The sequence below is a fragment of the Lissotriton helveticus genome, chromosome 4_1, assembly GCF_964261635.1.
Source record: "Lissotriton helveticus chromosome 4_1, aLisHel1.1, whole genome shotgun sequence".
Lineage (NCBI taxonomy): Eukaryota > Metazoa > Chordata > Amphibia > Caudata > Salamandridae > Lissotriton > Lissotriton helveticus.
In genome coordinates, this window is record NC_136063.1 from 1,005,228,119 (window position 1) to 1,005,253,195 (window position 25,077).

The following is a 25,077-nucleotide window of genomic DNA, read 5'->3' on the forward strand; positions in this document are numbered from 1 at the left end:
GAAGTAAAGAAGTAAGCAGCATGTTACTACATCTTTGGATCTGATAGGGTTTCATTAAGATCATTTAATGCATAACTTTTGCTTGTTCTCTAACAGTTGAAGTCCTCTGTGACCTTTGGCCGTCTGTGTCATGCTGTCTGCCAGTGTTGTGACTGTCAGTGAGTGTCACATATGTTTGTGCTTCAAGAAGTGGCTGTAAATTGAGGAGTCTCCAGAAAAGTAGTGAAAGCATGGATAGTCACCCAAATGTTCAAGATCAAGATAGATTACTATTCAAACTCCAGAAGTTGGGCTTTATTTGGTGCTGGAGGATGGAATTCTCCCTCATGTCCCCATCTGCCATATTTCAAATGCATTGTAGCTCATGACACTTAACATACAGTGGACAAAATATCCAGCGGGTTTTGAGAGAGTACCTCATCTGCTAAATTTGAAGCAAGACCATTTGAATATTTGGGTAAGGATTTTTTTCAGGGGTTATTGATATAGTGCCGGCAAGCAGGGATAGTAAAAGTACGGGGGCAGATTTACAATAACTGGTGCATCCCTGCATATCAGCAGGGATGCACCAGTTATTTTGCGTGACGGTTGAAACCATGGATGTGCCACATTCACAATGCGGCGCGGCGCAAGTATAGAGAGATGCGTGATGCATCTGATGGCGTAAAGGTGACGCAGTGCTGGAGTTTTGTCGAAAGCATGATGCAACTTCAGCACTGCTCAGGGGTGCCCTATACTTGCTGTGCTGCGTCACTCATTACACCTGCCACAAGCAGGCATTAGGTTTTGATGCAGCGGGGACGTAAAAGTGACTCCGTGAATTCTTGTAGATTTCACTGCGTCACTTTTACGGGGCTTCCTTGCGACTGAATGCCCACCCTGTATACATTATACCTGACGCAGGTATAATGTAGCGCAGGGCTTTACAACATGACGCATCTCACTAGATGCATCAAGTTGTAAATATGTTGCATAGTGGCGCATTGTTTACGCTGTCGCTGCGTCACAAAAGTGACACAATGGCGGCGTAAAAGTGTTGCAAGGGACTTGTAAATCTGCCCTGGGTTGTCAGTGTACATGGTGCAACATGTCTGTATGCTCAGTAGAGGTGGTTGGGCACTGAAAGGCTTGCATCTTCAACATACTGAACACCAATGATGGGTTTAATCAAATGCATTAAATTGGTAGTATAGTGCACAATGTACATTGGGAGGTCAGAAAACACTGCAGTATACCTAGTCAAGGAATTACAAGTAGAATGTTAACTTTAATCAAAGATTAGTGTAAAATTGGCCCAGAGTAATGATTTTTAAATCCTTTCCTATAATAAGTGTTATACTTAGGCAATACCAGAGAAAGTCATGTAGAAGCGAAAGGCAGATTGAAGTGAGTATATAAGTGTGAAATACTTCGGGAAATGTCCTGGCTCGCTGTATGGCTTGTGGTATCTCACATGATAAATATATTGCACCCACGGCATCGATAACCACAATATCGTCAAGGTGCATAAAGGTGAGGTTAAGGATATAAAATGTGTACTTATCGTTATGCAGCTGGGGAAGGCATTGAAGTTGGTGTAATATTTTTCTAAGTTAATTTTATTGATCTTCATATAATGACATAAAACCGCACCCATGATGGGGAATCCGCAGAAGCAGAGCTTCTAACACACTGCTTCACAATCCCCTTCCTGACTCTGCTCGCAGCATCTTAATTGTTTCTTTTCTCTCCCTTTCTTTTATGCTTTATTTTTATCAGATTATGACTGAAGAATGAAGTAATCCATATTTCAAACAATGTTTGCCAAGCTTTCTTTAATTAACCTTTTCACAAAAATATGTTATTATTTCTCAGAATTTTAAGACCATCTCAATTCCAAAGCAGGATGTCTGAGAGAACATAGCAATAACTCAAGAGAATTGGACATTTGGACTGGTAATGATACCAGAAGTAGAGAATACCAAGTAAAGGAAAAAAAAGTTAAGGAAGGCTTTCCTATAATCTGCCCAAGTAGAGATTAGCAAAACGTTTGAGTTTAACATGATATCTAGCATCTCCAGAGGTTGATAAAAAGTGCACTGTGATGACCTAGACACATGAAAGCCGACGTGACATGATGAAGTGTACAATGCTTGTCTTATGAAAGGTAATACCTTTTCCAGTCTCAGTGGCTTGAAGTCATAGCAGTGACTATTAAAATAATGCAGAATCATTGGATTTTCTGACTTCACATTAGGAACAGGTTTAAAAAGAAATAATTCCGTGGTCAGTACTAGTTTATGGAGCTGAGGATAACAATTAGGGGTAAATATTTATCATTGAGTTGCTTCCCCCTTGCGTAATGCAAGGGGGCATAAGGGTGATGCAGCAACTATGTCAGATTTATCAAGCCACTGTAGGAAACTGGCTCTATATATACTTCAACAGAATGTAGTATTTTGTGTATAGGGTCCAGGTGACCCCAGAGGTAGGCAGAGGTTAAAGTTAGATAGAACCTTGGGGCATATTATCAAGGGGCTTTTTCTCCGCTTTTTTGGCTTTAAAAGCCAAGAAAGCGGAGATAAAATTATCTCCCTATTACCAAGCTGTCGCTAACACCAGTTAGCGACAGCTAATAGGAGATAGTGACCATCTTGGGCCCCGCTTTGCATGTCAGTGATATTTATCACTAATGACATGCAAAGTGGGCGTGGCAAGATGTTAGCGACTGAAAACAGTCGCTAACATCGCTATCTTCTATTACCAACTTTTGGAGATATTCGCGCTAAGCGCGAATATCTCCAAAAGCTAACACCTGCCCTGAGCAGTTCTTAGCCATGTTAACCAATGGGAGGTGGATAACATGGCTAAGAGCATTTGCTCGATAATGCATGAATATCGCGGACTTTTCAGCGATATTCATGCATTGCGGCCGTTTTTTATCGCATTTGCGATAAACCTTGCAAATAGCAAGGTTTATCTGCGATAAAAATCGCCGATTTGCGGCGATAATTTTTGTCTCTAAACAAGTTAGAGACAAAAATTATCTCTATTGGTTGGTAATATGCCCCCTTACTCTCTATTTTTGGTAGAGTGGTCGAGCAGTAAGGTAGTATCAGAGTGTTAAGCATTTGATGTACAGACTCAGTCAGCAATTTAATTCACACACTCAAGGACTGAACTGTAGACCAATTGTTTTTGCATTAAAAAAATACTGTTTTATTTTTAGAATCAAGCAAGCCTGGCACAGGTAAGCATTAAATAATTTACAGTAATAAGTTGCTGATTGTAGAACAGTTTGAAAATGCAAGAGGAGTTGTAATTTGTTTGATTTACAGGGGATGCAGTAGATTGCAGTACTTAGCAAATACCGTACACTGAAATGAATAGGCTTTCTCAGTAAATTACCGGTATGTTACTTTTTACGTTACTTTTCTAACTCAGTGCTGGATACCTAGATTCAGCACTGGGACATTTCCTGGAAACAGGTAAGGAAATAAGTTTTGGTTATTCGTGCAATCTTTAAAGAATATTTTTAGATTTCAAAACTCCATACTAAAACTCTTTTTGGAAAAAAATTGTCAATGTTATCCTATGGAGGAAAAACAGGTTATCGGTTCACAGGTAAGTTATCAACTGTGGGAGTTAAGGTTCTGGGGTTAGAATCAGGGGTCCTCCAGGGTGAGTGATGCACTCTTGTTACACCATCAGCGGCACTAGGGCGGCCGTGTGCAGAGTGTTGTGGCCCAATGTTATCCAATGGGGGATAGGGGGCCTGTCAATCAGGCCACTGGATTGTGGGAGCAAAGCTCCTAGGGTTTAGATCAGGATAAATGGGGAAACAAAGTAGCTCAAAAGGTGCACACTCAGCGGCACTGCAGGCAGGGAGACGAAGGACTTCTGGGTGCGACAACCACTTCGAGAGGTTAGTTGGGAAGTTAAGGGTTGGTTAGGCACCATTGATTTCGGTACACAATGCCGTGGGGCGTCAGGTGCAGGGGTGCCTTTTGCGGTAGGATCTTCTTACCAGCTCCTGGTCGAGGTTAGGGGGCTTCTGGATTTAGGCTGCAGGCATGAGTGGTAGAATTGAGGCAGGTCAGGGGTCGCCGGATCTCAGGTCAGGATGGCCGGGGTTACCTCCTCGTGGTGTTTTACCACTCGAGCTCGGGCCAGGTTGGTTGGATTCAGAGTGAGCTGGATTCGCGGTCTCCGGCTTCTGCCAGATGTTGCAGTTGAACAAATCCAGTGTTCACGGGAGAAGCAGTCTTTGAAAGTAAAGGCAGGCAGGTCCACTGGGGTTTTCGAGGTTGCTGACTGCAGGGCACACCGGGATTTTGCAGGAAGCAGGTTCGAAGGGATATAGGCCTGTAGGGCTGGGGCCAAATCAGTGGGCATCTTCCTCTTGTTAGCTAGCTGCACGGCTGTTCAGTCCTTCTTCTTCTTTTCTTCTTCTTGTTTCTGGATCTGAGGAAGAAAGGTTCAGGGTGCCCCCTAAATACTAGATTTAGGGGTGTTACAGGTAGGTAAAAGGCAGGGACAAATGGGTCCCTTCCCTGGGGTGGGTACACCCCTATCGAGTCAACCTCCAGTGGGAGGGGGGCAGGAGCCTGTCCCTGGTTGATTGGATCCCCCCATCCTCAAGATGGCGAGGACTCAGAGTTGTGCTTCACCTCGCCTCCCCCACCTGAGGGGTGGTGTTGGCAGAGGTGGGTTCACCTCTTTCCCTAACTTGTTTTTCCCACCGGCTCTCCCGCCCAAAGTGGGGGGGTACAACCAGTGGGGACCAGTTGCTGAAAGCGGCGAATGGTCTAGGGAGTCTCACAAAGGCGGCATATCATTGAAGCTTCCCCTTTGTGGACCCTGCCTATCATGGGAGAGGAGGCATGGCACCTTGTCCCAGGATGTGTATTGTTTCAGGCCCCCGAGAGAAGCAAGCTCTCGACCCAGGGGCCAAGAAACATGTCTGTTGGTGGCAGCCTAAGCAGACACTCAGTCGGTCGCTAGAAGTTGGTAGAGTTTCAGGGGGCATCTCTAAGATGCCCTCTGTGAGTGCATTTTACATTAAATCCCACAGTGGCATCATTGTGGGTTTAATGTGCTGAGAAGTTTGATACCAAATGTAGGAGAGTAGGGTCTGCTTCCTATGGTCACCCCCACTTTTGGCTGTTTTCTCTGGTTTTTCGACTTTAGTGTGGTTCTGGGCCTGCTAATCAGACCCACAGCCCAGCTGTTCTCTCTCTAAATTGATACCATGTACTTTAGGTACATACCAGATTGGGTATTGGGTCACCTTTGTGAGTCCCTGTATAGTGTACCATAGGTACCCAGGGCATAGGTGCATCCAAGGCCTACCAGGGGCTGCAGCATGTATTATGCCACCCCTGGCTGGCCCTCCAAACTGACACCACAGGTCTGTTCACACAGCCTGGGTAAGGTGGTGTAATCACCCCTTACATAGATATAGTATATCTATATCTACCTTATATATAGACACATATGCACCTATAAGTCACTCCTATGGTAGGCCTGGACAATCCTGGAGGCAGAGTGCTTGGTTTTATGTGAGAGGGTGTCCTAACATGAGCTGAGCCCCTCTGCAGCTTTCGGAACCAATTCCTTATAGATGTTCTATGATATAGCCATACCATATACTCTTAAGTGCATTATAATCCTCATGGTTAATGCTAACTTTGGTTTGGCTTAATGAAAACATGTTGTGTAAGGTGTCAAACACTTTGGAATACTACCCCCCCCACCAGTCCTGGTGGCGGGGGTAGCATTCCACCCTTCTAGAGGGAGAAGACATGTGCTTTACCCGGTTAAAGTCACAAAATGGATGCTGCTGCCACAGACACGAGTCTGACCTCCTGTTGCTGGGGGAAACTCCAGCAAGGGTGGCCTGGACAATAGACTTTCTGTCCAGGGAGGTGCCAGCACGTCCCCAGACAGGGGTTTTGTGTATTGGGGCAGGGAGGGACGCATTCAGTAAATGCATCTAGACACTGCCTGGGGCACACAAGCAGAGACCCGTGGCGGACACGAAAGACGTGGGACCGGACACCCTGGACATCCCGTAATTTGCTAACTGCGTAACTCCCGAGGAACCCTTGCATTTGTGCATTGGGGTACGAGAAGCTCCAGCCCTGAGCACCATTTGCACTGAAGCTCAGCTCTCCACACTCCACGAGTGCCGAGTGGGGCCTGCTCTTGCATTTCAGCTTGACGCATCTTCCCGTTCCTTGCCCGTTGGCTAGTGAGCCCCCTGAAGACTTTTCTTTAAAACAAACTTACTTTCCTGATTGCTCAAGGCATGTTCCAGCTTCCCTTCAAAGAAGAAGTGCCACAGACCTTGCTGGTCTGCAACAGAGCCAAGGTCGACATCCTGCGTGGGTTGCGTCTGACAAGGCTTGTTGGGTCCAATCCGGATACCAACACCACAGAGAACTAGATCCTTTGTGGGTCACCTTGAATCCAGCACCTGGTCATCGTCGATGCCTCATGGACCTCGTGGCTGAAGAGACAAACTCACCTTCTTCACCTGAGATCATTGCAACATCGCCTGGTTTCTTCCTGGTACCTTCCTAGTCACAGGATAGTGACCCAGACTCTGTCCCCCCTGCTTTCAGGTTCTTCAGATCTTCGATCCAACCTTGGATCCACCCGGACACTTTTCCTCTGGTCGCCTGCAGCACTTCATTGCAGATCTCCATAGAAAATGACGACGAAACCCGACTCCAAAAGGCACCTATACACCCGGCTTTCCTGGGTGAGGTAACACGAGTACTCCGGTGCTCCCGTGGGTCTTGACTCTCGAAGTGTCCTAGTCTAAAGGGGTTTTGTCGTAGTCCATCCGGAAGTGCCCTTAAACAGTAACTTTGTAACTTCTTTGTTTCCCATTATAAGTCAATTGTAACTCGTGACTGTGTTTAGACACTGCACGTGTCTTCCGTGGGCCTCCTACTTCCTAACCTTTGGTTGTTTAGTGTAGCCCCAGCGATTCCCTAGGCCCTAGGCCTACTCTTTATTTCAGACGTGGTTCTTATACCTCTTTCTTAGTATATGGTTTGTGAGGCCCCTAGGGCATTACTGTATATTGTGCAACTTATCGTATGCTAATTGAGTAACTTGTTATGTACTTTTACCTCTGACCTCATAAAGAGTGCATAGGGGTTGTGTTTAGAATAAATACATATATATTTGATATATACCTTGCGTGGTGTCCTTTCATTTGGTATTAAAGGGATTATAATTGGTAAAACAGCTGGCTTCACATGCTCTCTGAAGTGTTAGCCTATTGACTGCTGGTCCATGCTACCACTAGGATAGCTTTCTATAAGGTTGACTTTACAACCACCATCAATAAAGGTTGATTAGACTGGTGCAAGGTGCCCACTAGAACTAGTGGACATCATATACCTGGCTAACTTCTCACATTGGTGTGCAGTGGCTGGGATAAGAGCTTGCTGTTGTTTTACCATATGATCTTGAGATATCATTTGAAAGATCACATTAAGGTACCTGTAGGTACATATAAATCAAGTTTCTTATAATACATAAGTTCTACTGAACTTAGCAGTTGTAGGAGGTAAGGGCCTTGTACACCCTGACTACAACTCCTAGAGAGGTTCTAGTAGGAAACAAGTTGTGTAGGTAGGTGCACACACCACACCTCACTAGCAATGTCCTTGGAAGCAGGGCCTAGTGGGCCTCTGCCAGAAGAGAACTAAGGGTACCTTCTAAATATGACACATTCACTTTTCAGGAACTGAGAAGTTTGTGTTCAGTCATAAGACTGAGACAATGACAGAGTCCAACCTTTAACCACCTGGTAGATATACAAGTGGCTCATGATGTAGAGAATGCATCTGAGGAAAATTGAATTTTGCCTTGTCATGTGTGCCTACGTGTTCCCCATCCTATGTTATATGTGCATGATCAATATGCATATATCCCCCTATGATCGATTAAAGACGCAATTATAGTTGTGTCCAACTTTAGTATGCCAGTTTCCAGTTCCTGTGAAAGCAACGAGTATTAGGCCTATGTTGCCCACGTTTTACATTGTGCACGTTAATTCATCGAATTGACCCCGTTACTAGGCCTCAAAGGGCCCGGACACCAGATTCAAGCTCCAGTCTCCTGAAACCACTCCGAGGAGCGATGCAGCCCCTCCTGCATCCCTGACCCTTCGCTTACTTCCTGCCGCGCAGCGTGGTGCCCAGCCTGGCTCTGCCTGCCTGTCTGCCAAGAATATGTTATGCCTCTAGTTATCAGTTCAGCTCTCCGTCTTCACATTCCTAAGCTAACGAACCGCATAAACATCTCCAGTTATAGTCTAGTCTTTCTGTCTCCATGCAAGTGAATTACTGCATTAATATTCATAGAAGATTCATAGCACACGCAATATATGAAGAATATATGCCCTGCACCAGCCTTAGTGTCAAGTAGCCTTTGCTCTGATAACTTTTAGATTCTATCAACATGTACTCCAAACACAAGATACCAGATATGCTATAGGTACATGTCGTCCTGACATCGCAGACTTTAGTCTCCTCTTCTAGCACAGAAGTCAGAGCCCCCAGCTCTCCCCAGTTACACGTCATGGCCTGTTTGCGCGCACCACTAGGTTAAAGGTTCCAGCTGCCCAGGTAGCCCCCTCCATGTATCCACCCATTTTATGACACTTCTGTGACGTTCTCATCACATGTCTTCGTGCACTCCCTGTGCACGCCTTCTTTTTACGCCCATGTGTTCTTATCTCCCGTTTGTCACTTGTTACGCCTACTGTATTCAATGCAATTGTAATGTTTTCCTATATATACTATGTACTGTTAATGAAACATTGCAGCTGCCATTCCATTTCATGCCAGGCTATTCCGATCCTGTCCCTTTCCCTTATGCCTGATTAAAGCCTGTTCAACTCAGATACCCCGGATCCTGCCTCTTATTTATTGAGCTATCTGTTTTCATTAATGTATTCCGACCAGAGCCCAAGCCGAGAGAGCAAGGTCCGAGGTATCCGGAGGCCCACCTGTAACCGAAGCACCGAAGTTCGAAGCGCATGCGTAGTAACCAGACGTCGTAGCAGTCCAGTCCAGTCCGAGGCCTTCAGTTTCTGCTTCCCGGTGAGTACCGTTGCGGGGGAAGTATCTAGACAGGTTCATTAGTTTGTCCCTGGTCCGATGGGTTTGGGTACACAGATCCAGTCCGAAGTATTCACCTAGGTGGATACGGTATGACGTGTCTCTTTATGAGACCGGTATGTTCTGTACTGTTTTAGCAGTGCATCAAGTAATTCTAGTAAGTCCGTTCTCGAGAAATTCAAGTATGTTTTTAGTGTATCAGGTAGTATTCTGTTCGAACTGTTATTAATGTATTTTTTATGTCGTGGTATGAGTGATTTGTGTTTGCCATTTCTTTACTGTCATTATTGTGCATTGTGTTTAGTTCAAGTACAATTCAGACATGCCTCTGTTTCCAAAGTTACGTCAGATAAAAACCAGAAAAGGGTTACTCGAAGAATCAGTTCCTGTCCCTCCTAGGGACAGTCCTGGACATTTTATGTATCACAAGCATCAATCAATCAATCAATGACATTTATATAGCGCGCTACATACCCGTAGGGTCTCAAGGCGCTGGGGGAGGGGGGGGGTGCCGCTACTGCTCGAACAGCCAGGTCTTCAGCTTCTTCCTGAAGGAGAGGTGGTCTCGGGTCAGGCGCAGGTCGGTCGGGAGGGAGTTCCAGGTCTTGGCGGCCAGGTAGGAGAAGGACCTTCCTCCTGTAGTCGCTCTTCGGATGCGGGGGACGGCGGCGAGGGCGTGGTTGGCTGATCGGAGGTGGCGTTTGGGAGCGTAGAAGTTGATCCGGCTGTTGAGGTAGCTCGGGCCTTGGTCGTGTAGGGCTTTGTGTGCGTGGGCGAGGAGGCGGAAGGTGATTCTTTTGTTGACGGGGAGCCAGTGAAGGTCTCTCAGATGTCCGGAGATGTGGCTGGTTCGTGGGATGTCGAGGATGAGTCTGGCTGAGGCGTTCTGGATCCGCTGGAGTCTCTTCTGGAGCTTGGCGGTGGTACCGGCGTAGAGGGCGTTGCCGTAGTCCAGTCGGCTGGTGACGAGGGCCTGGGTGACGGTCTTCCTGGTCTCGGTGGGGATCCACCAGAAGATCTTCCGTAGCATGCGTAGGATGTTGAAGCAAGCCGAGGAGACGTTGTTGACTTGTCTGGTCATGGATAGGGAGGAGTCCAGGATGAAGCCCAGGTTGCGTGCATGGTCTGTCGGTTTGGGTGCGGTGCCCAGGGCGGGAGGCCACCAGGAGTCGTCCCAGGCGGAGGGTGAAGAGCCCAGGATGAGGACCTCCGTCTTGTCAGAGTTCAGTTTCAGGCGGCTGGTCGTCATCCACTCGGCTACTTCTTTCATCCCTTCGTGCAGGTTGGCTCTGGCGGCGGCGGGGTCGTTGGTCAGGGAGAGGATCAGCTGGGTGTCGTCGGCGTAGGAGATTATGCTGAGGTTGTGTTGGCGTGCGATGGCCGCGAGGGGGCTCATGTAGACGTTGAAGAGGGTGGGGCTCAGCGAGGATCCTTGAGGGACGCCGCAGATGACTTCGGAGGCCTCTGACTTGTACGGTGGTAGGCGGACTCTCTGTGTTCTGCCGTCGAGGAAGGAGATGATCCATTCCAGCGCCTTGTCCTGGATTCCGACGTTGCTGAGGCGCTGTACTAGGGTGCGGTGGCAGACAGTGTCGAATGCCGCGGAGAGGTCTAGGAGGATGAGGGCCGCTGTTTCTCCGTTGTCCATCAGGGCTCGGAGGTCATCGGTGGCGGCGAGGAGGGCGGTCTCGGTGCTGTGATTGGCTCGGAAGCCGGACTGTGAGGGGTCGAGGGATCCATTCGTCTCGAGGAAGGCGGCCATCTGCTTGTTGACGGTCTTCTCGATGACTTTGGCGGGAAACGGGAGGAGCGAGATGGGCCGGTAATTCTTGAGTTCGGTGGGGTCCGCTGTGGGTTTCTTGAGTAGAGCGCTGAGTTCGGCGTGCTTCCAGCTCTCAGGGAAGGTGGCGGTGTCGAAGGATGTGTTGATGATGTCTCGCAGGTGGGGTGCGATGACGGCGTCGGCCTTGTTGAAGACGTGGTGAGGGCAGGGGTCGGTCGGTGATCCGGAGTGGATGGAGTTCATCGTACGGATGGTGTCTTCGGTGCTGATCGGGGTCCAGGCGTGGAGGGTGGTGGTGGGGGGTGGTTGTTCGGTCTTGGTGTGCGTTGGTTGGTTGTTGAAGCTGTTGTGTATGTCCGTGATCTTGTTGTGGAAGTATGAAGCGAGGGAGTTGCAGAGGTCTTGCGATGGGGTGATGTCGTTGTTTCCTGCGCTGGGGTTGGATAGCTCTTTCACGATGTTGAAGAGTTCCTTGCAGTTGTGTGCGTTGTTGTCCAGCCGGTCCTTGAATGCAGTTTTCTTGGCGGCGCGGATCAGCTGGTGGTGCTTCCGGGTGGCTAGCTTGAAGGTGGTCCTGTTGTCCGGTGTAGGATCCCTTCTCCAGACTTTCTCGAGGGCTCGGCAGTTCTTCTTGGAGCTCTTGAGTTCGTCGGTGAACCACGGGGCTTTCTTGCTGCCGGGTCTGCTGGGCGGGGTCCTCATCGGGGCGAGCTCGTCCGCGCAGGTGCTGATCCACTTCGTGAGGTTGTCGGCGGCCTGGCTGGGGTTCGCTGAGCTGGCAGGAGGGTGCTGGCTCAGGGAGGTGGCGAGCTGGTCTGCTGTGATCTTGTTCCAGCTTCTGCGGGCGGCCTGTTGCTGGTGGTGGTGGGTCGTCGTTCTCTTGAAGGTGAAGTGGACGCAGCTGTGGTCCGTCCATTGCAGCTCTGTGGCGTGGCTGAAGTCGATGTCTGTGCTGGAGGAGAAGACTGCGGTGAGTGTGTGTCCGGCAAGGTGGGTGGGGGTGGACACCAGCTGCTTGAGTCCAAGATTGGCGAGGTTGTCGAGCAGGGTGCTGGTGTTGCGGTCGTTGTTGTTCTCCAGATGGAAGTTGAGGTCCCCCAGGAGGATGTAGTCGGCGGAGGGGAGGGCATGCGGGCTGACGAAGTCGGCGATGTCCTCGCTGAATTGTGTGCGTGGTCCCGGGGGTCGGTAGATGAGGGTGCCTCTGAGGGTGGTGTTCGGGTCGGTGTGGATCTGGAAATGCAGGTGTTCGGCGGTGGTCAGGGTGTTGTCGGTGCTGGTCGTGAGACGGATGGTGTTCCTGTGGATGATGGCGATGCCTCCTCCCATCTGGTTGGCGTTGCGGTCCCTGCGGACGATCTTGTAGCCCTCTGGGATGGCGATGGCGATGTCGGGAGCTGAAGAGGCGTTCATCCAGGTCTCCGTGAGGAAGGCAACGTCAGGTGCTGTGGCGTCTAGGAGGTTCCAGAGTTCGACGGCGTGCCTGTGGACGGAGCGGGTGTTGAGCAGGATGCACTTGAGGTGGGTGCTGCTGGAGGTCGACTTGGCGGGTGCTGGTGCGAGGCAGGTCCGGATGCAGGTGAATTTGCAGGCGTGGCAACAGAAAGGTCCGTGGGTGCGTCGTGGTGTGGCTTGGTGGCAATCTGGAAGTCGGCCGGTGTTGAGTGCGATGAGGGTGGCGGCGGAGTACGTCAGGCGGGTCGGTCGGGGTCTTCGTGGGCCAGGGGTCCTGGCCCTGGGCGCGGTCCAGGCGCGGACGGGCGCAGACGGGCTTACCTTTGGCGCGCCTTCGGCGCACAATCGGCGCACCCGCTGCGCGTGACCGCTGCGCGTTCGCACGGTCGCCATATAAGGCGAAGTGCGCGGGTGGGCGGAGCAGCTGGGAGGCGGGAGCGGGGAGGGTACAGAAGAGAAAGGGGCGGGGCAAATGGCGGTGGCGGGAAGCGGGGAGGGAGAGCGGCGAGGTAGGCGGGGAAACAGGAAGGAACCGAGTAAACACTTAATTACAGTACAACAGGCCCAGATGGGGGGGGAAACAAAACGAGAGAACAGGAAGAAGAAACGTTTAGCACAGCACAAAAATACCTAGAAAAATACAAGCACAAATGACGGACAGCGCAGAAATACCAAGAAAAATACAAGCACAAATGACGGGTAAAACAGAGGAGAAAAAACACAAGGGGAGAAGCAAGGCGGCCGCGAGGCGAGGCAGTAAGGCACAGCAAAGGGGCACACGCAGCAGCTGGTGGCCGTGCGGCGCGGGGGTGTCCCACAAGCATGGCTTAGATGCCATATTATATCTAGATTTATGGGTGGATTATACAAAGAATCTTGAAGAGAAATATAGATGGCCTGTATCAGGTACATGGGATGCCGAGTGCATCATGCGAGTAGAAGAAGCATTATGGAAAAAGAAAGCTAGACAGTCTCAGAAAGATGCCATCGAGTTATGGCGCAAAGAATCTCATAGAAGAACCAAAAAAGAATTCAGAAAAGCAGAGTTAAGTAGGGAATCCTCAGAAAAAACCCAAGAAAGGGAACTTCTAGAAGAAGGTGAACGAGTTTGAGCAGAACAGTCCGATAGACAGAGAAATGCCCTTATTAAAGGTATGTATCCTCTTCTTGCCGAGGGCTTGCCGAAGGCAACCCCGGAAACACCCTGTAATTTACCGCCACCATTGGTCCCGATTAAACTACGTCATAAACCGACTGCAGCTGAAATTTTTCTTTCGTCCTATTTGGACGATACAGTCCCAGAATATGCAAATCGTATTCCGCCTGTCCACCCTCAGCACCCTGTCAATAATGTAATTCCTGTTCCTCCAGCCACTGGCCCCAGGGACCACGTTAATGTGCCAGTACCCCCGGACCAGCCCACATTAGGTGTGCCCGTTTTGCCAGTCACTCTACCAGCACGTACAGTATTAACTGACGATTCCAGTTCAGGAGGAGCGGGGGGAGGTGCTCCTATCACCCCGTCTCAAGTAAAACGAATGACGCTGAGAGAAGCAGCGTTACAGCGTACGCCAAAAATGACTACATACGCAGACCTCAAGCGACATCTTACTGACTGCATATATGATTCAGTTCCAGGCGAAGATCACATGATATTATATTCAGTACGTTTAAGACGAGTTGCCAACTTTTTGGCCACCCTGCCTGACATGAAAGAACATCTAGACAGAATATATCATTTTATCCGAACAGGAGAGAATCCAGGAAGTATTCACGAAGCTATGGCACACAGGAAAGCCGAGATTCAAATTATGATTTTACAGTTCTTGATTAACTGTTTAATAAGAGAACAAGATTATCCTGATAAAGACAAAGACGAGATGAAAGGCCTGACTAGGTGGAGTGACAATATAGCCGAGGGAAAACACAAGACACAAGGTAGTATAGAAAATATATACAGGAAAATTCGTAAGGAAATTATAAGTATACACCAGAAGGAGGAAGCAAAAAGAGCAACCGAGAAAGAGAATGACTCTTCAAGTGAAGAGGTAGACAGCGAGAATCCCGCCAGAATAGCGTATGTAGGTAGAACTAGATTTTCCGACAGGCATTCACGGCTAGATTACAAGAAAGTTTTTCCTTCTCCCGTACCAGAACAGTGTTCTCTAGAACAAGTATTCCAGGCCACCGATAAAATACTGAAACTACGAATAGGTTATAGTGAGCTTAGTACCATGCATGAACAAGAACTAGCCCGATCAGCAGTTCGATGGACTAGTGATTCTGCCACGTTTCCAGACGAAATAGTGGCCCAAATGTTTCTGAAACTGCCCCCAGCCGAGCAGCGTCTGGTGGGTACGTATATGATCCAGCACCTCATTACATTGTATGAGGATCAGCATTCTGATCCAGGTCCTTTACATGATGTACTAAACGAGTTACTCCTAAACAGATGGAAAGGTCTAGGTACCGATCTAATTAGTGTCATATTAGAACAGCGCCACAAATACAGAACGTTCCTGAATCCACATTTTGTTCCTGTTACACCCCCAGTAAGAAAATCATTCTACATAGACAGACAGAATCCGTTGCGAGAAGTACATCCTGTTAAGGGAGAGGGGGGTGATCTAGAACGAGTATTTGTTTACACCCCTATCACGAAAATAGAACTTCTAGAAATGAAAAAGTTAATACCCTGTCACGATAAAGATCCAGCAGGGTTCCACCGTGAATTAAAAGACATGCTCCGTATGGGAGAATACACGTATCCGGATATCATCAAAATGTTAAAGGTCCTGTTGCCTGCGGGCTTATATGAAAAACTTAAAGAAAAAGAATGGGAGGTGGGAGAGAAAAAGATAGATTGGACCGCATTAGAGACTGAGGATAACACACGAGTTCCAGGTACCGGTCTTGGGGAAAAAGCTAAGGCATTGCCCGAACTGTTAATACAGGTCTTGCCAAGATTACTAGCCACGAAAAAGGAAGACTGGGATGCCATCTCAGCCTGCAAACAGAAACAAGACGAAGACACTAGTGATTTTTATTCTAGATTTGAGAAATGTTTCATTATAAATAGTGGTCTGAAAACAAGTAGTGAATCGTATCCACATCTTTTCGTTACCAAACTAGTTGAGAATTCTCTACCACAAGTTAAAAATCGAGTACTGAAAGTCGAAAGTACCTGGCAAGCTAATACTCCGTCACAAATGCTCCAGATGCTCCAGTATCACCAAAACAGAATCAGGGAAGAGCAGGAACATGAAAGAAGACGTATGAAAGACACGAAAATGAAAGTACTAGTTGCACAGTCTGTTCCACCAGACAGTCAGAAGAGGGGTACGAATCAAGCTAGTCATCCTGCAGCTCCCGTTAAAGGGACATGCAATTACTGTAAACAGCCAGGTCACTACATAAACGAATGTGCAGTTCTGAAACACAACATAGCTACAGGTAAAACAAAAGAGAGACCACGTCCTCCTAGACAAGAACAAGTTCCGCAGAATTCTCAGCCACCGCAGAATGCACAACAGACAGTTACTGTACCGCAGCCTATAGCTGCCACACAACACGTTACACAGCAGATGTACCAGTATGCACAGTCAGAATATCCAGACTATCAGCAGTATTCATGAAACAGCCTAGAGAGGGAGGTTGGCTTGCCTCTCATCGAGATTCCTGTAGATCAAGAGGGTCCCTATGTACATAGTCAAGTATTAGGGAAAGACAGAAAGTTTCTGATTGATACAGGGGCAAGTAGGACTACCATCAGTCATGACGAGGTTCCAGGGGCTCCGCTCTCAGGCTCTAGAAATGTTTCCCTTGGATTTTCAGGAAAGCCTATTGTTAATGAAATATCGAAACCAGTTTCCCTAGAGGTTGGTCCATTGTCCCGAACTACAGACTTGTTACTTACGAAATCATGTCCAGAAAATTTACTGGGCATCAAGACATTGAAAGAATTAGGAGCAGTTATATGCTGTTCCCCAGAAGGAGTGCGATTGTTTTTGCGAGATTTTAAAGGTCATTATGTATTACGTGATTTTGATCCAAGATTATTGAATGTACCTCAGCATTTATGGGCGCAAGGTCCAACTGATGTAGGTTGTATGCACATTACACCCTATCGTGTCACTCTGAAACAAGGGGTTGTATTACCACGAATCCGACAGTACAAATTGCCACCTGAGGCTGTAACAGCCTTATCAAAAATTATTGACGAGCTCATTGCTCAAGGAGTAGTTGTAGAAACTGACTCCAATGTATGTAATTCCCCTATCATCCCGATTCTAAAACGTACAGATCCCAATGCACCTCCAGTTTATCGATTAGTGATTGACCTTCGAGAACTTAATAAATGTATCATACCCCAGTACCCTGTGGTTCCAGATATTTCTTCCCTATTGACAGCTATTGATTCCGAAGCAGAGTTCTTTACTGTTATTGATCTCAAGAATGCATTCTTTAGTGTCCCCATTCATCCAGACAGCCAGTTTCTTTTCGGATTCTGTTTAAATGGAAGAAGCTATAAATTCACACGAGCTCCTCAAGGTTTCACAGAAAGTCCTAGCATTTACAGTCAAGCACTTAAAAGACAACTAGACAATATTCATATGCCAACTGACACTGCCCTGCTTCAATATGTCGATGATCTATTGATCACAGCCCGTTCTGAACGTGACTGCGAACGTGCGTCACTTACAGTTTTGTATTTCCTGGCCGAGATGGGGCACAAGGTGTCCCCTTCGAAACTGCAATTCTGTGTCCAGCAAGTGGTCTACCTTGGACACTTACTGTCCAAGAGGGGTAGGCAGTTGACACCAGACCGTATCCAGTTAATAGCACATCTTCCACAGCCCAAGACTCAGAAGGAGGTACGAGCTTTTATCGGCCTCACTTCTTATTGCAGACAATGGATTCCTCAGTACGCATATCTAGCCAAGTCACTGATACAGTTAACGACACAGGAGGCAGCCGCATCGACTGTCCTCCCTTGGACCCAAGAACATACACTTGTTTTCAATGAATTAAAGAAAGCTTTATGCCAAGCACCTGTTCTAGCGACACCAAACTACAGTAAGCCTTTTACACTTTTTGTTACTGAACGTGATGGTACTGCATTATCTGTTCTCACACAAGATCAAGCAGGACAATACAAGCCCTGTGCTTATTTTTCTAGCACATTAGATCCGGTGGCCCAGGCTCTGCCTGCGTGCCTCAAGTCTGTTGCAGCCACAGCTCTAGCTATCAGACAGAGTGATTCCATAGTGTTAGGACACTCCCTGACAGTACAAGTTCCACACTCCGTGGAAGTTCTTTTAAACCGAACACAGACTCAGCACTTGACAATTGCACGTTTAACAGGTTATGAACTGACACTGTTTCAGCCACACATAGAAATCAGACGCTGCAACATTTTAAATCCAGCTACACTGTTACCCTCAGTTACTTCAAATCCTGCCACACATGACTGTGTGGAAGTTGTTAACACCATGACAAAGCCAAGACAAGACTTGACAGACATTGCATTACCTGATCCCGACCTGACACTTTATGTGGATGGTTCATGTATGAGGACAAGTACAGGAGAACTAGTAGCCGCGTATGCAGTGACTACTGAAACTGAAGTTATAGAAACACATCGTATTGACACCCTGTCTGCTCAAGCAGCAGAGCTCGTCGCTCTGACCCAAGCCTGCATACGAGCCAAGAACCTGAAAGTAAACATATACACAGATTCACGTTATGCATTCGGAGTTGTACACGACTTTGGAGTGCTCTGGCAAGAGAGAGGTTTCATGACTTCTCATGGAACCAAGATTCAGCATGGCCCCCTCATTCAAGCTCTGTTAGATGCAATACATTTACCGACAGCTATCGCTATCATGAAGTGCAAGGCACATACGAAAGTCACTGACATCATTTCCCAGGGTAACGACCTGGCAGATCGAACAGCCAAGCTTACAGCTCAGACTCCAGACATTCCAGTTAACACGACACAGACAGACGTTCCAGATCAGACGACTTGTATGACAGTTAAGGACCCTACACAAGACGTACTAGATATACAGTCACATGCTACCCCAGATGAAATCAAGAAATGGTCTGAACAAGGAGGGGTCCAGACAGATCAAGGATGGTTGACGAAGGGAAAAGCTACATGGTTTCTCCCCGACTCTATGGTTCAAGTCATTATTAACACCGCACATAGTCCAGCACACTTAGGAGAAAAAGCCATGTTAGACAGTATTCAGAATCTCTGGTTTAACAAGCATTTACGAGCCGCAGCCAAACAGAAAGTGCGTACCTGCATGATCTGTTGTCAGTTCAATCCAGGTAAAGGTGTCCCGGTGGAACAAGGTGGATTCCATCCTCCTGACCACCCTTTTGAAGTCCTCCAGATGGATTATATTCAGATGGATCGATGTCGAGGTTTCAAGTATGTCCTCGTAGTTGTATGCGCTTTGTCCAGATGGACAGAAGCATATCCAGTCCCAGATTACACTGCCGCGACCACTGCCAGGCAGTTGGTTCGTGAGTATTTCCCCCGCTATGGTTTACCTAGGGTCGTGTATTCAGATAACGGCCAGCCATTCTCCTCTGAACTTATGAAACAAGTATCCCTTCTGTTAGGGTACCAGTGGAAGTTCCACTGTGTACGACATCCTGAAGCAGCTGGTCTCGTAGAGAGACATAATCAGACCCTGAAAATCCGCATTGCCAAAGTATGCGCAGAGAAAGGCGTAGATTGGTTGGTAGCACTGCCAGTCGCCCTTTTTTACATGAGAATGGTCGCTCACTCCCGTTCAGGTCTGTCCCCTTACGAGGTAATTTTTGGTCGTCCCCCAAACATGTGGGGTACACCTAGACCACGTACAATAACTGATGTTGACAGTAATATGCTGACAGATTACTTGGCTTCCTTGATGTCTGCACTACTCTCTTGTCGTTCACAGGTCGCCGCTGCTTTTCCCGACAACACTCAAGTGAAACCGCACAAGGTCATACCAGGCGACCTCGTATTGATTAGGAACTTTGATCATTCGAGTCCGCTGGAGCCCCGATGGAAAGAACCAAGACTCGTTCTGCTAACAACAAGGACTGCAATCAAGGTCGAGGGTCGTAAAGGCTGGTTGCATTCCAGTCACGTGAAGCGATTTCATGGACTCTCTCCAAAGACTTTTTTCAAAGACTGCCCCGTTCTCAAGGACTGCCCAGATACTGACTCTAAACTTCCTCTGTTAGAGAAAACTCCGCAGCAGGAGTATAAAGAAAAATTAAGGTCTAGTAAGTCAGCCAGTTTAATTGTCTAAGTCCCTCTCGGGTGAAACGGTTAGACAGGTTCCTGACATGTATGAGATAGACCAACATAGTGAGAGAGTTAGTCAAAACTCTAAGAAAATACGTTATCAAAAGAATCTTCGAAGTCGATGCATTGTTACTCTTCTAATTTTATTATTTCTGAGTTTTACGATTACAGGCATAAGTTATGTTTTATATGTATATTTTCCTCCTATTGTTTCTCATGTACATTTTCCCTCTAATGTTACAGTGGAGCACACATTTAGTGAACTGCCTCCTCACGAGTTATCCTATCGTCTTGCCATGCGCAATAATACTTTTATCCGAATGTTACACTATTCACACCAGACTGGCAATGCCACAAATTGTTGGGTGTGTGGTCGACTCCCCCCTTTCCAGACACTGAAGGGTGTTCTGCCACTCTTTCCCTATCCGTTTTCACACAATGGTTCGTGTGGAGCATGGTCCACGTTAACGTCATCCTCAAATGATATGTCCCTTCTGAATAGAACATGTTTCCCAGACAAGGAAGGTCTTTCCCATAGAACAGGGTTAGATCTAGAAAATGAAGTATATGATCTAGGTAATTATTCCTCGAATTTCATTGTTTTGAATGTTCAGTCCGAAACTACTCCAGATTTGCCTGCTATTACAGTCCTACCAGTGAAAGGTGAATTATGTGTCAGAAAGAATGGTTCAGTACATCTAGGACATAGTGATTGTACTACTGTGGTCGAGTATAGTGACAGTGGGAAATCTATTTTCAAAGCCTCACGTCATTCTTATTTTGTATGTGGTCAGACCGCATATGTACGTCTGCCCCTCGATTGGGATGAAACATGTTACATTGCCTTCCTACTGCCACCAGTTTTCCTAGCCCCATCCGATTATCACAGGAATACACATCTAGTACACGTCAGACATAGGAGGGAGATCGAGTCCCCAATTATCGATCAGACTGAAACTGCTTTAGAACAGCATACAGATTTCAATAAAGGTTTCTTTTTCTTTATAGGTCCTGTCCAGAATAGTAAGCTAATACGTAGGCTAACCAGAACCCTTGAAGCAGTAGTGAATGAGACTACTTCCGCTCTAGGTAACTTAACTGAAGAACAATCTGCTATGAGATTTGTCGTGCTTCAAAATCGTCTCGTCCTTGACGTCATACTGGCCGATAGGGGCGGAGCTTGTAGAGTCATCGGATCTAGTTGCTGCATTTTCATTCCTAATAACGCACCGTCTGTTTATTCAGCTATAACCAGACTTCATAAAATTGCCCATCAGTTACACCCGAATCCAGGCACCTGGACATGGTCCGGTTGGCTCTGGAGTATAATATCTGCCTGGGGATGGAAAGTATTGTCATTCCTGGGTATAGCAGTAATGATCATATTCAGTTGCTGTCTCTGTTTACAATGTGGCCCTGCGATTTGCGGCTTGTGTGCTACCTCTTGTATTCCTAGTCCAAAGTCCCGTTCCCAGACAATTCGAGACGAGCAAATGATGCTCTATGAACAGATAGATGGTATCATGAATATTGATGTTTCCTGATGGAAACGTAGGGCACAAGGAGGGAATGATGAAAATTGAATTTTGCCTTGTCATGTGTGCCTACGTGTTCCCCATCCTATGTTATATGTGCATGATCAATATGCATATATCCCCCTATGATCGATTAAAGACGCAATTATAGTTGTGTCCAACTTTAGTATGCCAGTTTCCAGTTCCTGTGAAAGCAACGAGTATTAGGCCTATGTTGCCCACGTTTTACATTGTGCACGTTAATTCATCGAATTGTCCCCGTTACTAGGCCTCAAAGGGCCCGGACACCAGATTCAAGCTCCAGTCTCCTGAAACCACTCCGAGGAGCGATGCAGCCCCTCCTGCATCCCTGACCCTTCGCTTACTTCCTGACGCGCAGCGCGGTGCCCAGCCTGGCTCTGCCTGCCTGTCTGCCAAGAATATGTTATGCCTCTAGTTATCAGTTCAGCTCTCCGTCTTCACATTCCTAAGCTAACGAACCGCATAAACATCTCCAGTTATAGTCTAGTCTTTCTGTCTCCATGCAAGTGAATTACTGCATTAATATTCATAGAAGATTCATAGCACACGCAATATATGAAGAATATATGCCCTGCACCAGCCTTAGTGTCAAGTAGCCTTTGCTCTGATAACTTTTAGATTCTATCAACATGTACTCCAAACACAAGATACCAGATATGCTATAGGTACATGTCGTCCTGACATCGCAGACTTTAGTCTCCTCTTCTAGCACAGAAGTCAGAGCCCCCAGCTCTCCCCAGTTACACGTCATGGCTCGTTTGCGCGCACCACTAGGTTAAAGGTCTCAGCTGCCCAGGTAGCCCCCTCCATGTATCCACCCATTTTATGGCACTTCTGTGACGTTCTCATCACATGTCTTCGTGCACGCCCTGTGCACGCCTTCTTTTTACGCCCATGTGTTCTTATCTCCCGTTTGTCACTTGTTAAGCCTACTGTATTCAATGCAATTGTAATGTTTTCCTATATATACTATGTACTGTTAATGAAACATTGCAGCTGCCATTCCATTTCATGCCAGGCTATTCCGATCCTGTCCCTTTCCCTTATGCCTGATTAAAGCCTGTTCAACTCAGATACCCCGGATCCTGCCTCTTATTTATTGAGGTATCTGTTTTCATTAATGTATTCAAAAATAGTACCGGTAATTAATTATTTATTTACCACACATCAGACCCAGGTAACCAGGGTAGTAGAGAGGGGGGCCATCCTTCTACTGAAGAGGATAACAATGGGCAAGACCCAGTGGACTCTGAAGGAGAGGATGTGAACCAGGTAGAGGTCAGGGAACTTAACCAGGTTGACCTAGGACTACATGGGACTGGAGAAGGAAGGATCCAATCCAGACCCCCAAGTAGGCCTAATGGTGAGTACAGAAGACCCAGATTACCTTCCAGTGCATCTGACCATTCTGATTCATCAGTGGGGTCCAATGCCTCTGCTCTGAGGAGAATGCCTTCACCTCAGAGAAGAGAGCATGAAGCTAGGATAAGAGAACCCAAGCTTAGGATCAAGAGGCAAGAAGTTGCCCTTGCAAAAGAGACCCTAACTCTTGAGAGAGAAAAAAAGTTGAGTAGGTTAGAACCCACTGATGGCAGCATAATTCCTAGAGATAGGGAAAGGTCTTATGACCATAAAAACCTGAACAAAATTGTCCCTCCCTACAAGTGTGGGGATGACATCCACAAGTGGATAACTGCTTTGGAGAGGGCCTGCAAAGTATTGCGGGTACCCCAGAGTCAGTGGGCAGCAATTTTGTGACTCTCCTTTACAGACAAAGGCAGAGATATGTTCCTGACAGTTAGTGAACAGGATGCTGACAACTACAATGTCCTGAAGAGTTCTCTGATAGATGGGTTTGGCCTAACCACTGAGCAGTACAGGTTGCTGTTCAGAGATACCCAGAAGACACAGACTCAGGACTGGACTGACTTTGTAGATTGTGCTAATAAGGCTCTGTAAGGCTGTTTACTGGACAGTAAGGTCAATGACTATACAGGATTGTATAATTTGATTATGAGAGAACAAATTCTTAATAACTGTCAGAACCAGTTATTGCATCAGCAAATGGTTGATTCTGATCTGACCTGTCCCCAAGAATTGGGAAAGAAGGCAGACAAATGGGTCAGAACCAGGGTGAAGCTAAAGGTACAGAACCAAGGTGGTGATCAGAAGAAGCAAGACCAAAAGGGTGGGGAGAAAGCAAAAGACCAGAAGTCTTCTCAAGGTCCCAAAAAAGCTTCTAATGATGTTGATTCCCAACAATCAAAAAAGAAAGAAGGTCCTAAGAAACCATGGTGCGAAGTATGTAAGGTAAATACTCACTGGACCAGTGATTGCACCAAGAAGGAGGCAGCTCCAGCCACCATTGCCTCTAAGGCAACTGTTCCCCCTAGTACTGCTAATAGTGGTGGTTCTCAACAGAAGGGTGTGGTAGGGTTAACCCTGGGAACTGAGATGGATTCTGACCTAGTCAGAATACCAACCCAAGCTGTTCGTGTCTGTGATGTGGACATGGCTATGTCCTGTAATGTGAGTCCCAGTAACTTGGGCAAGTGCAGACAGACTCCTTTAATTAATGACAAAGTGGCTCAGGCCTATAGGGACACATGTGCTAGTGTCACAATGGTGACGCCTGGCTTTGTGAACCCTGGACAGATCATACTAGGTAAAAATTACCTAGTGACCAATGCTAGCAATGTCACTACCACTCACAGTATGGCAATTGTTAATTTCTGTTGGGGAGGGGTAATAGGCCTCAAAAAGGTTGTTGTTAGATCAGACCACCCTGTAGAATGTTTGCTTGGCAATGACCTGGAGACTTCAGCCTGGGCTGAAGTGGAGTATAGGACCCATGCAGAAATGTTAGGGATATCAGCACATGTCCTTGCTGTGACCAGGTCACAGGTCAGAAATAGCAACACTGAACAGGCACTGGATTCTGGAACAATGGACCAGTTGCCTACCAGGAGAAGAAGCAGTAGGGTTAAGGCAGTGCCTTCCCCCTTGCCTCAGAATGAGTGTCAGCCTTCTCAGGAAGCTGATTGTGAGACCCAGGAGTAAACTGTCCTAGAAGAGCTTGAGCCTGATCAGGTTGAGTTTCTTGGGACAGGGGGACCCTCCAGGGCAGATCTGAGGCAGGCGCAGTTGGACTGCCCTTCTCTTGAACCCCTCAGACAGCAAGCTGCTGCTGAGGCTGCTGGGAATGCTAGTGGAACCCAAAAAGCCTATTGGGATGATGGGCTCCTGTATTCAGAGGCTAGATACCACAAGCCTGGTGCTTCCAGGAGGTTGGTCATACCTTTGGCATTCAGGGGCTTCCTTCTCACACTAGCCCATGATATTCCCCTTGCAGGATATCTTGGCCAGAACAAGACTTAGGACAGGCTTGTCCCTCACTTTCACTGGTCCCATCTGTCAGAGGATACCAAGGAGTTTTGTCGCTCCTGTGTCACCTGCCAAGCCAGTGGCAAATCAGGTGGTACCACAAAGGCCCCCTGTGGTGGGGGTTTCCTTTGAAAGAGTAGGGATTGACACTGTTGGACCAATGGATCCCCAAACAGCCTCTGGGCACAGGTTTATTCTGGTGGTAGTGGGCCATGCCACCAGATACCCAGAAGCTATTCCCCTAAGGATCACAACATCACCTGTTGTGGCAAGAGCCCTCCTGGGAGTATTCTCAAGAGTGGGTTTTCCAAAGGAGGTTGTCTCAGACAGAGGAGCAAACTTTATGTCTGGATATCTGACTGATATGTAGAAAGAGTGTGGAGTGAACTACAAGTTCACCACACCCTATCATCCACAAGGCAATGGTCTAGTTGAGAGATTCAACAAGACGTTAAAGGGCATGATTAA